Source organism: Marmota flaviventris, assembly GCF_047511675.1.
Source record: "Marmota flaviventris isolate mMarFla1 chromosome 5 unlocalized genomic scaffold, mMarFla1.hap1 SUPER_5_unloc_1, whole genome shotgun sequence".
Classification (NCBI taxonomy): Eukaryota; Metazoa; Chordata; class Mammalia; order Rodentia; family Sciuridae; genus Marmota; species Marmota flaviventris.
In genome coordinates, this window is record NW_027287679.1 from 2,089,871 (window position 1) to 2,101,284 (window position 11,414).

The following is an 11,414-nucleotide window of genomic DNA, read 5'->3' on the forward strand; positions in this document are numbered from 1 at the left end:
CTGCTACATTTGTTGTTGTTTTGCTCTTCTTTTTCTAGGGTTTTGAGGTGAAGTGTGAACTCATTTATTTGTTGGTTTTATCTTTTTTTTTTTTTTTTTTTTTTTTGAGGAATGAACTCCAGGCAATGAATTTTCCTCTTAGAACTGCTTTCATTGTGTCCCATAGATTCCGATATGTTGTGTTTGTATTTTCATTTATCTCTAAGAATGTTTTGATTTCTTCCTTTATGTCTTCTGTAACCCATTGATCATTCAGTAACATATTCCTCATTTTCCAAGTGATGTAGGATTTTTCCTTCCTTCTTTTATCATTGATTTCCAGTTTCATTCCATTATGATCAGATAAGATGCATGGTATTATCTCCACACCTTTATATTTACTAAGGATTGCCCTATGGCATAATATATAGTCTATTTTTGAGAACGATCCATGTGCTGCTGAGAAAAAAGTATATCCACTTAATGATGGTTGATATATTCTATATATGTCAGTTAAGTCTAGGTTATTGATTGTGTTATTGAGTTCTATAGTTTCTTTATTCAACTTTTGTTTGGAGGATCTGTCCAATGGTGAGAGAGGTGTGTTGAAGTCACCCATAATTATTGTGTTGTGGTCTATTTGATTCTTGAATTTGAGGAGAGTTTGTTTTATGAACTTTGCAGCACACGATTATTCGGTGCATAAATATTGATAATTGTTATGTCTTATTGGTGAATGGTTCCTTTTAACAGTATATAATGTCCTTCCTTATCCCTTTTGATTAACTTAGTCTTGAAGTCAATTTTATTCGATATGAGGATGGCCACCCCTGCTTGCTTCCGAGGACCGTGTGTGTAGTATGATTTTTCCCAACCTTTCACCTTCAGCCTGTGTATGTCTTTTCCAATCAGATGTGTCTCCTGAAGGCAGCATATTGTTAGATCTGTTTTTTAAATCCACTTACCAGCCTATGTCGCTTTATTGGTGAGTTTAAGCCATTAACGTTTAGGGTTACTATTGACATATGGTTTGTACTTCCAGTCATGTTTGATTATTTATCTTTTTTTTTATAATTTGGTTTGTTTCTCCATGATTAGCTTTCCCCACACACACACTCTCTTGCTTTACTGAGGTACTTCCCCCTGTTGGTTTTGGTTGTTGTTTTTCATTTCTTCCTTGTGTAGTATTTTGCTCAAGATGCTTTGCAATGCTGGTTTTCTGGCTGCGAATTCTTTTAACTTTTGTTTATCATGAAAGATTTTTATTTCATTGTCGTACCTGAAGCTTATTTTGCTGGATACAAAATTCTTGGTTGGCATCCATTGTCTTTCAGTGTTTGAAATACGTTGTTCCAGGATCTTCTTGCTTTCAGTGTGTGATGAAAAATCAGCCGTTAACCTTATGGGTTTACTCCTGAATGTATTCTGTCTCCTTTCTCCTGTAGCTTTTAATATTTTTTCTGTGTTCTGTATATTGGATATCTCCATAACAATGTGTCTTGGTGTTGGTCTACTGTGATTTCGTATGCTCAGTGTCCTGTATGCATCTATAATTTGTACATCCGTTTCCTTTTTTATATCTGGAAAGTTTTCTAAAATTATTTCATTCAACAGATTTCTCATTCCCTTGGTTTGGACCTCTATACCTTCCTCTATCCCGATGACTCTTAAGTTTGGTTTTTTTGTTATCCCATATCTCTTGGATGTTTTTCTCTTGTTTTTTTACCAGCCTTTCTGAGTTGGCTAGACTCTTTTCAAGATGATATATTTTGTCTTCATTGTCTGACATTCTGACTTCTACTTGGTCCACTCTGCTAGTGATACTCTCATTTGAGTTTTTAATTTGGTTTATAGTTTCCTTCATTTCTAGGATTATTGTTTGTTTTTATAATCTCTATCTCCTGGTAAAGTTGCTTATTTTCTTCTTGAATCTGTTTATGTAATTCATTTTCAATGTGTTCTTTCATTGTTTGAATTTGCTGTCTCATGTCCTCTTTAAGATTCCATTCCATGTGTATAAGGTATTCCTTGAGTTCTTTATTTGACCATTTTTCTGATGCCTCTAGGTTCTCCTGTAGATTTAGGCTGTCCTGCATTGTTTGTACTCCTTTTCTTCCTTGCTTTTTCATGCTGCTCATGTTACTTCTGGTTCTGTTTGACTGCTGAGTTACAGTTTACTGCTATAAATTTATTTTGGTTTTGTGTATCTCTGGAGTCTCTCCTTTGTGATGGGAGACTATGACTAGAGATGATGAATTTTGTTGCACTTTAAAGCAGATTCATTCATTTCATAAAATGCATATGGATTCTGGTGGCATATAGCAATCTGTGATTTGGTCTTGGGACTTATATTTAGGTCGAGTGATGTGATGGTATAGAGGTTCGTATATCTTGTCAACCTTGGAAGATTGCTCTACTGACGAGGGATATTAACAGGAGAATGGTCCGGAGTATTTGGAGGTAGCTAGGGAATTGGTAGCACTATATAACACCTCGGAACATTTACATATACACATTTAGTAAATTACACATAGACAGCGTTGTAATGCTTGGGAGGAAAGGTATTAGAAGGGGAGGGAAGAAGTCGCTAAAGAGAATGAGAGTAAACAGGTAGAATTCAAGAAAAGGGGAATAAGGAAATTGAAAAGAAATGAAAAGCCAAAAAAAATAAAATTAAAATTAAAAAAATAAAAATGAATTTTAAAAATGCAATCTTAGAGTTCGAATAACTTCTCTTCCAGTAGGTGGGGCTGTGCCCACCAGGCCAAGATTTTCCTCTCAATATGCAGGAACCAATCCCTGTGAGGTGGCTCCTCCTCCCCTACTGGGCGGCTCTCTAATCCTGGGTGCCCAGAGCCTTTCCTGGTCTCCAGTCACTTTCCCACTTTTCCTCCAGCCAGGCCCCACTCACCTGTGACATTCACCACAAAACTGGCTACACGCTGCATCAGCCGCTACCAGGAGCCCTATTTTCTTGAATGACTGGGCACACTCTCTGTGTTTGCCATTCCCCCAGACCCTAAGGTTGTGGAGCGTGGGTTGGGAGCCATCAACTTATTCTGCCTGCCCTCAGGTAGCCATGCCCCTGGGAGCTGGTGCAAGAGACCTCAGTTGTCAGCGCTGGTGGGAGTGGTAGCTGGGGATCATGTGCCGCTCCTGACTCCCTGGGTCTGACAATCGCGCTCACGGGAGAGCTGGGGGTGGGGCTTGATATTCCCCCCTGTGTGGAGAGGAAGGGCCCCGGGGTCACACACCTGCAGACACCAGTTTCAATGAAGCTATACCCTCTGCCAAATTCTGTGACCTCAGTTCTCTACCATGGTGGTGTCCAATGCGAAGGGTGGCCGTTCATTCCCTTTGCCGGGTGTCCGATGTGAAGGGTGGTTCCAGTCTGGCTCTCCCAGGTCCTGTCTCAATCCTGAGCCTGCTGCCTATGAAGGCTCAGTTGGTATCACCTCAAAAGGTTCACGGAGGAACCGATGAGTTGTTTCTCTACTCAGCGGGAGCATTTGTAGCTCCTAAAATGCAGCAACAGTGCACTATTTGAGTTACCCCCAATGCACACTCCTGGTTTAGGAAGGATGGAGCAGGACTCTGCCTTCTTGTTTGCGCTCTCAGTTCATACACTAATGTCCTCTTCTCTGTCAAAGTCATGTCTCGCTGCTGTCATTATTCTGCTCTTGGTGCTTTGCTGTTCAAAATGCCTCCCAGGTGTGGTGTTAGGTGCTGTCCAGTGTCCCTGAGAACCCTTCGGTTCTGATATGTCTTACTAGGAGAATACATGCGTGTGAGGAGCTTTGAGAGGTTTGTGTCACAGCATTGATGGTGATGATCTCAGAGCTGATGAAAGAACCCACAGGGTGCATTGAACAATAGCTTTGTTCCCAGAACAGGGTCTGTGTGGTTGGTGAAAAGGCTGTGATTAGTTTTGATCAGGGTTGTTGGGGCCTAACTGAATTTCTCATGAGAGCAATGGGACGGTATTTACTAAGTCAGCATTTGCGGTGACTTTAAAGAACATAGCAACTGTGAGGAGTTAAAATAGTTTCTCTCTCTTTGAGGGTGTAGTTGAGGCCTGGTGTGATGGTGCACACCTGTAATCCTAGTGACCCAGTATTAAACCACGATGCAAAGAAAAGACCACCAACTTGAATTGTGAATCAAATTAAAGCAAGCTTATCTTTGTGTACACAGGAACTGGCCAGGACTATCTCTCCCAAAACCCCGGGCTAGAGAGTAGCACCCCACTCTCTAGGACCACAGTTTTATAGCACAAACAGTTGCAAAGCGTGTGTCGTGAGAACTTATAGATAACAGGATTTTTACAAGCATAATACAAAGGAAGATAGTAAGTTAATAATCTACATGGATTAACATTTCAAAGTAGGGAATAAATTTTGACCCCAACATCAGAATTTATGAGGCATCACTGAGGTTTTAGAGAGGGTTGTTATCTGGTCAGGGAAAGCCAGGCATGGTGAGTTCAAGGCATGGGCAGGAATCCCATATATGTTTAGAAATTGCAGTAATTTATAGTAAAACAGAAATTAACTTTTCATGACTTTGTGATGATATGGCTCCCAATCTTAAAATGGAATTAGGCTGGGTTCATCACAAGGAGCCCAAGTCAGGAGAATCTCAAGTTCTAAGCCAGCCTGGACAATGTAGCAAGACCGTGCCTCAAGTTAAAAAATTAAAATTGCTATGAACATAGTTCAGTTTAATTCCCCGGGTTCAATAAGCAGAAATAAAGAAAAACAAAGAGTGCTATTAAAAAGAATATTCAGAGTGGTATTATTTTTGTATTATAGAGGTATAATGAAACAACAAAATTTGCTTACATTTACTTTGTATGATGGTATACATATATATGTGGTATGTATATGTCATATATATATATATATATATATATATATATATATATATATATATATATATATATATATATATATATACATATATATATTTCAGGTATATAGGAGGCATATGTATACTACATACAAAATGATAATCATAATAAGGCTCTTAGAATGTGAACTCTGGAAATTTTGAGCCCACAGAATTATGTGGAACAGAAATGGATTGAGGTTGGCTGGGGTCAATAAGTTCTGGTCACCTACTGCCCAGCATGTAGACTGCACTCCAGGGCATTGTATACTTGATGGTTGCAGAGGGAAGATCCTAAATTTTCTCACCACAGACATAAAAAAAATAATGATAAATATGTGAAGTGGTAAATGTGCTAATGTGTCTGAATGTCTCCTGCTTCTTCTTCATATCTCTGTCCTCTGGATAGAACGTAACATCCTAGTGTTCTGTTGAATACTAGTGCTGAGAGAGGGGACCTTGCCTTATCCCTGATCTTAGATGCATTGATTTCAGTCTCTCCATTGATCATGGTTTTTGTTCTTCATTTGGTGAATTTGATGTATTATATTGATTGATTGTTGTAAGTTGCACCATCCTTGCATCCCATTTATAAATCCCACTTTCTCAAGCGTATTACTTTTTTTTAATGTGCTGTCCAATTCAATTTTCTTTTTTTCCCAGGATTTTTGCATTACTAGTCCCTTGGGGATATGGATCTTTAGTTTTCTTTTCTTGTTATGTCCTTCCTTGTGGTTTCAGGGCAATTATTGCCTTCTCAGAATGAAGTTTGGGACGGCTACTTTCTCTTCAGTTCTTCAAAAGAGTTTGAGACAGATTGCTTTAAACTCTGGAAATGTTTTCTAGAATTATCTAGTAAGTCATCTCTCTAGATTAATTTTTCAAAGGGAAGATTTGCCAATCAAAAACATCTTTCTAAAAGATTAAACTATCAAAGTTTTGTTTCACATGATTTGGAAAAATATCATGTTAAGGTAAGCAGAATTCTCTCACAGAAGCATGTGAAGTGCTGCCTCTTCATGCCAGGAGCTGAGTTCTCCCTCTGGCAGCACAATTAGCCCAACATCTTCAGTACTTTCTCTTCTTTCGTGGTGCATTGCTCTTGCAACATGCTTTGGGGCACTAATTTTCCCAGTTCTTTTGGCCACCTAATTTCCCCAAAGATACTGCCTGCATCAGACACCTGAGGCTTACATCAGATGCCTCTGGGTATTGCTTGCTAGGTGCACCAGGGTTCATGTGGGAGGGTTGTTCAGGAGGCAGAACTCTGAAGATGAGCTCCCAGAGGTTATCTGCCATCTCCTTAGCTTAATGAGTCTCATGACTATTCTTCAAAAAATTCATTTGCCAGATTCCAAAACTTTCCCTCATTTTTGCAGCCATTGCTTATCTCTATGATTTGCTCATTATTGTGCCTCTGTCCTGTGTGGCCCTCTAACTATGCCCAGAGGGGGTTAGAAGTGCTTGCTCTGAGTACAGGCTGTCTGCAACTTTCCAGGGCTGGAATCTAAAAATCTCACCATGAAGACCAGTGTTGAAAATATTTTCCCTTAAGCTCCTCTCCAGAAGTTTGATAGTTTCAGGCCTTACTTTTATGTCACTTATCCATTTCAAGATGATTATACATGTGATGTAAGAAAAGGAGCCAATTTCATCCTTTCACTTGTGGATATTCCTTTTTACTTAGCAATGTCTGGAAGAGACTCCTCTTTCTCAATGTGTCTTCTTGGTGCCCTTGTTGAGATTCTTTCTACCTGACCACATATATTTGGATGATTTCTTAGCTCTGTGTTCCATTTATTTAGGTTCCTAGTTTTGTGCCTGTGTTATACTGTCAATTGCTATGGCTTTGTAAAAATATCTTAAATTAGAAAGTGTAATGCCTCCGACTTTGTTTTTCTTTCTCAGCGTCGCTATGAACATTTCAAATTTTTGTGGCTCCAAAATTTTTTTTTCCATTTTTTTTTGTGAAGAATGTTTCTGAGATTTAATAAAGACTCCATCAAATCTAGATTTATTCAGGTAGCATGGATATTTTAACCATATAAATTCCATATAATAACAATGAACATATGGTATATTTCCATTTATTTATGCCTTCTTTACTTTTTTTCACCAATGCTTAGTTTTGAGTGTACAAATCTTTCATTTCCTTGCTTAATTGATTTCTACAGTTATTTTTATGCAATCAAATGTGTGGTTATTCTCTTGATTTCCTTTTCTCCTAGGTAATTATTTGTGTAGAGAATTACTACTGACTTTTGTATGTTGATTTTTTCCAATTTTTTAAAATTAATTAATTAATTTGTTCTAAATTGTTATACATAACGGTAGAATGCATTTCAGTTCATAGTATACAAAAGGAGCAAAATTCTTCATTTCTTTGGTGGTACACAAAGTAGAGTCACACCATTCATGTCTTCATACATGTACCTAGGATAATGATGTCCATCTCATTCCCCCATGGTATGTTGATTTTGTATCATGTACTTTCCTGAATTTATTTATTAGTTCTAAATTTTTTGGTGCCTTTGAAATGTTCTACATATAAATTATGTTATCCACAAATAGAAATCATTTTATATCTTTCTTTTTGATTGGGATGACTTTTATTCCTTTTTCTTTTCTGATACTTCTTCCTAGTTCTTCCAGTACTCTGGGAGGTAGAGCTGTGAGAGTGGGATTCCCTGTGCTGTAGTGCAGTATCCAGCCTTATGTTAAAGTCTTTAATACAGTTGAGTTGGTACATCAAGGAAGTGCTGGGAATTTTCAGTGCTATTCTGCATGTAGAAATCTGGTTGTCCATATACCACTCTTAATCCTCATACTAATATTTCAGAACTTGTTTGTATTATAACTGCATTTTTAAAAGGGGTTTTGGTTTGTTTGTTTTTTTGTTTGTTTAGTGGTGAGGGAATTGAACCAAGGGTCTTGTGCATGTAAGGCAAACATTTAATCTACTGAGGTATATCCCTAGTCCCTGAAAGAAAAAAAAGTTTTGAATGCTGTCATGCATTTCACTTTCTATTAATACAAATGTGTCTTTTCACATATTTCTACATGTATAACATTCTTCTGTTATTTTTTTTTTTTTGATGTTCATTCACTTTAGGCTTGTGAAGCCCTGATGTCCTCTTTATCTATTTCTTTATGATATATGTCTTCTCTCAAATAAGACCAAAGAACATTTTATATTTTAAAATAATATATTAATCCAATTGTTTATAAGGTGTTTTAAATATACTTTTATATATTAGGATTGTGTTTGACTTTATATTATTTATTCTTCTTTTGTGTGTGCATTTTTTGTGCATTATAATTTTGCGTTCTAGTGGGACACATTGTTACATATTCACACATGCACACACTATAACAATATAATTGGCCAATATCATTCCTCAGTACTTCCCTTTTTCCTCCCCTCCTCCCTCCCCATGCAAACTTTACTGATCTCATTTCTATTTTTAGGAGACTCCCCATCTTTTCTGTCTACTTCCACTTATACACTTGACCTTCTGAGTTTGACTTATTTTACTTAACATAATGATCTCAAGTTTCATTCATTTTCCTACAAATAACACAATTTCATTGTTCTTAGTGGCTGAGTAAAACATCATTGTATACATACAACACATTTTCTTTATCCATTCTTCCATGGATGGACACCTAGGCTGGTTCCATAGTTGGAAGCTGTTTTGAATCATGCTGCTATAAACATGGGTCTGCATGTATCCCTATAGTCTGATGACTTTAATTCTTTATAAATACTGGGGAGTGGTATAGTTAGGTCAAATGGTGGCTCCATGCCCAGTCTTTCATGGAACCTCCATACTGACTCCCATAGTTGTTATACTAATTTACAGTCCCACCAACAGTGTAAAAGTGTTCCTTTCCTCACTTCCTCTCCAACATTTATTATTATTTGAACTCTGCATGATTCCTCTGTGTATCTCACCTACAGGAATATCTTTATGTCACTTGAACATCTCTATCAGTTTTCTTAATGCTCAAGTCTTCAACTACCTATGTGTGGAATACCTTTCCATTCATCCGTGCCTACTGTGACTTCTTTCTGCAGTGTTTTGTAGATTTCTGTACACCAGTCTGTCACCTCCTTGTCCAAGTTAATTCCTGAATGTTTTAATGTCATGTTCTTGATTATTAATAGAGTTGCTTCCTTAGGGTCCATTTACAGACCCCACCTAAGTGGTTTGAAGCCAAGCTGTACCCACCGCCTTTGGCCTGAGTGAAGTGAGCCTTTCTCATGTCACTGTGGAGATGAAGCAGCTGGTTTCCCATCTCACTGAGCACAAATCCAACACCCACAGCTGCTGGCCAGCACCACAGCGAGGTATATAAGTGCCCCCTTTGCTGAGTTTTCTTTACATTAGCCAGTTCCCTGAGAAAGCCTAAAGATAACACCCATGGACCTTGATGAAGGCAGAGTCCTATGGTTTCTCTCCCCAAACTTAACTCTTTCTCCCTGTCACCTCCAACTCTCAGTTGTCACCTCTGACACCTCTGGGACGTGAGTGTAGGAGAGCCGTACATTTCTTCTGTGTAGGGCGCTGGGCTTTTGCTTCCTCCTCTTCCCTCTGTCTGACATACCTGAACCTGATGTTCCCCAGTCAGAGCTCCTCCAGGGAGTGCCCACCTTGGCCTCTGGCCACTATCAAGGGAGAGACCTCAAATCCACATTGGAAGGAAATCAGAGCAAAAGACAATCATATTTATTCTTTTTGGTGCTACTACCAATGGAATTTTTTCTTTATCTCTTCCAATTGCTCATGGTTATGTTATAGAAATCACTTGTCTTTTTTCTATGGTTTTGTATTCTGCATCTTAGCTGCACTCATTTATTAATTATAGCAGTTTATTGGGGAAACTTCATGATTTTTTTAAACAGATAAGATCATGCTATTGGTAAATTGAGATAATTTTACTTTGTCAGTTATTTTGTCAGATGTCTTTTGTAAAACTTTTTTTTAGTTGTAGATGGACACAATACCTTAATTTTATTTACTCATTTTTTTTTATGTAGTGCTGTACTTGTACAGTGCCTCACATGTACAAGGCAAGCGCTCTACCACTGAGCTTGTCAGATGTCTTTTATTTTTTTTAAATTTAATTCATTATTCTGGCTGTGACATACAATACTTCATTAAATAAAAGTAGTGAAAGCAGGAATTTTTTTTTTGTTCTGATCTTAGAAAGAAACTTTCAGACATTCATCATTGGTCATTGTCTTTGCCTTGAGATTTACTGTAAGACTCTGACTATTTAGAGGTAGTTTCCTTTTTACTATTCATTCTATTCAAATTTTTTCCCTGTTCCCAATGTTTCCCTAAGTGGATTCCCATTTCCTTCAATTTCCAGTTTAATATCCTATCATGAAACTATACTGTTTTACAGAGTGCCTCTTCTCTACCAGTGGAGAGGATCATCAGTGATTTATCTCCCTTATTCCTGCTAGTGTGTATTTGACATGATAGATTATGTTTGTGTGTGTACATTGAAACTCTCTTGCTTTTTGGGATAAGTACCAGTTATTTATGCTGTATAACACTTTCAGTGTGCTGTTAAACTCTGTTAGACAGTACATTTCAATGTTTTATTCGTACAATCTAGTTATTCATATGTTTGGGTTTATTATGACACAGTCATACAAGCATGGAACATAATTTACTCTAACCCAGTCCCCAGTGCCTCCTCTTTCCCTCCTCTTCTCCCACCCTAGTTCCCCTTCCTCTCCTCTTCTGATGCTCCTTCTATTTAAGTATCTTTTTTTTTTCATAAATACAAAATTTTATTTGCACTTCATTAGTGTAGAAAGACCACAATGCTTCTCATACCACAACACTCAGGACACGCCAAGTTATTCAAATACATACTTACTTATTTACCTTGACTAAACACAACAGTGCAGTTTAATAAAAGATATACCAAAGATAGAGTTCACAAATTCATTATCAGACAAAGAAAAAAAAATTGAAAAAAACCAACCAAACAAACAAACAAAAAAAACCCAACAAATATTGAATACAGTCTATGCTTAATAGGAGTAGGCTTCACCATAAAGGGGAAAAGTTTTATCATTACAAAGATACAGGATGTTTAGGCTAATACATGTATGTTCTTTGATATAATAAAATGAATCTCTTTAAAATTCCTTTAAACAGGATTTGTTTAGGACAGCAGTGTTGTTTTAAAATCTTTTTTTCTATAGTTTCAAAACACTTCTTTATTGAATTTTTGTCTTTCTTAAAAGCATAGGATACATCTATCAGGAAACCATGAGAGATTCTGTGGCCTCAGGACCAAGTCAAATCCAACCCTCTAGCTAGGAATATCCTATCATTACAGAACATTAATAAATAACCTTCAACAACAGCTATGAGTGGAGCTTTGCTTTGTGGCAGAAACACTCCAAAGATGCTACATCTGGGGAAATGTCTTGTAAATAAAGAAAAAAGCACTTAACGTAGCTTTTTTTTTCCTCAAAAAGTCTTTAGTTTTACAATTTTTCTTTAAAACAGTAAGCAAAGCAC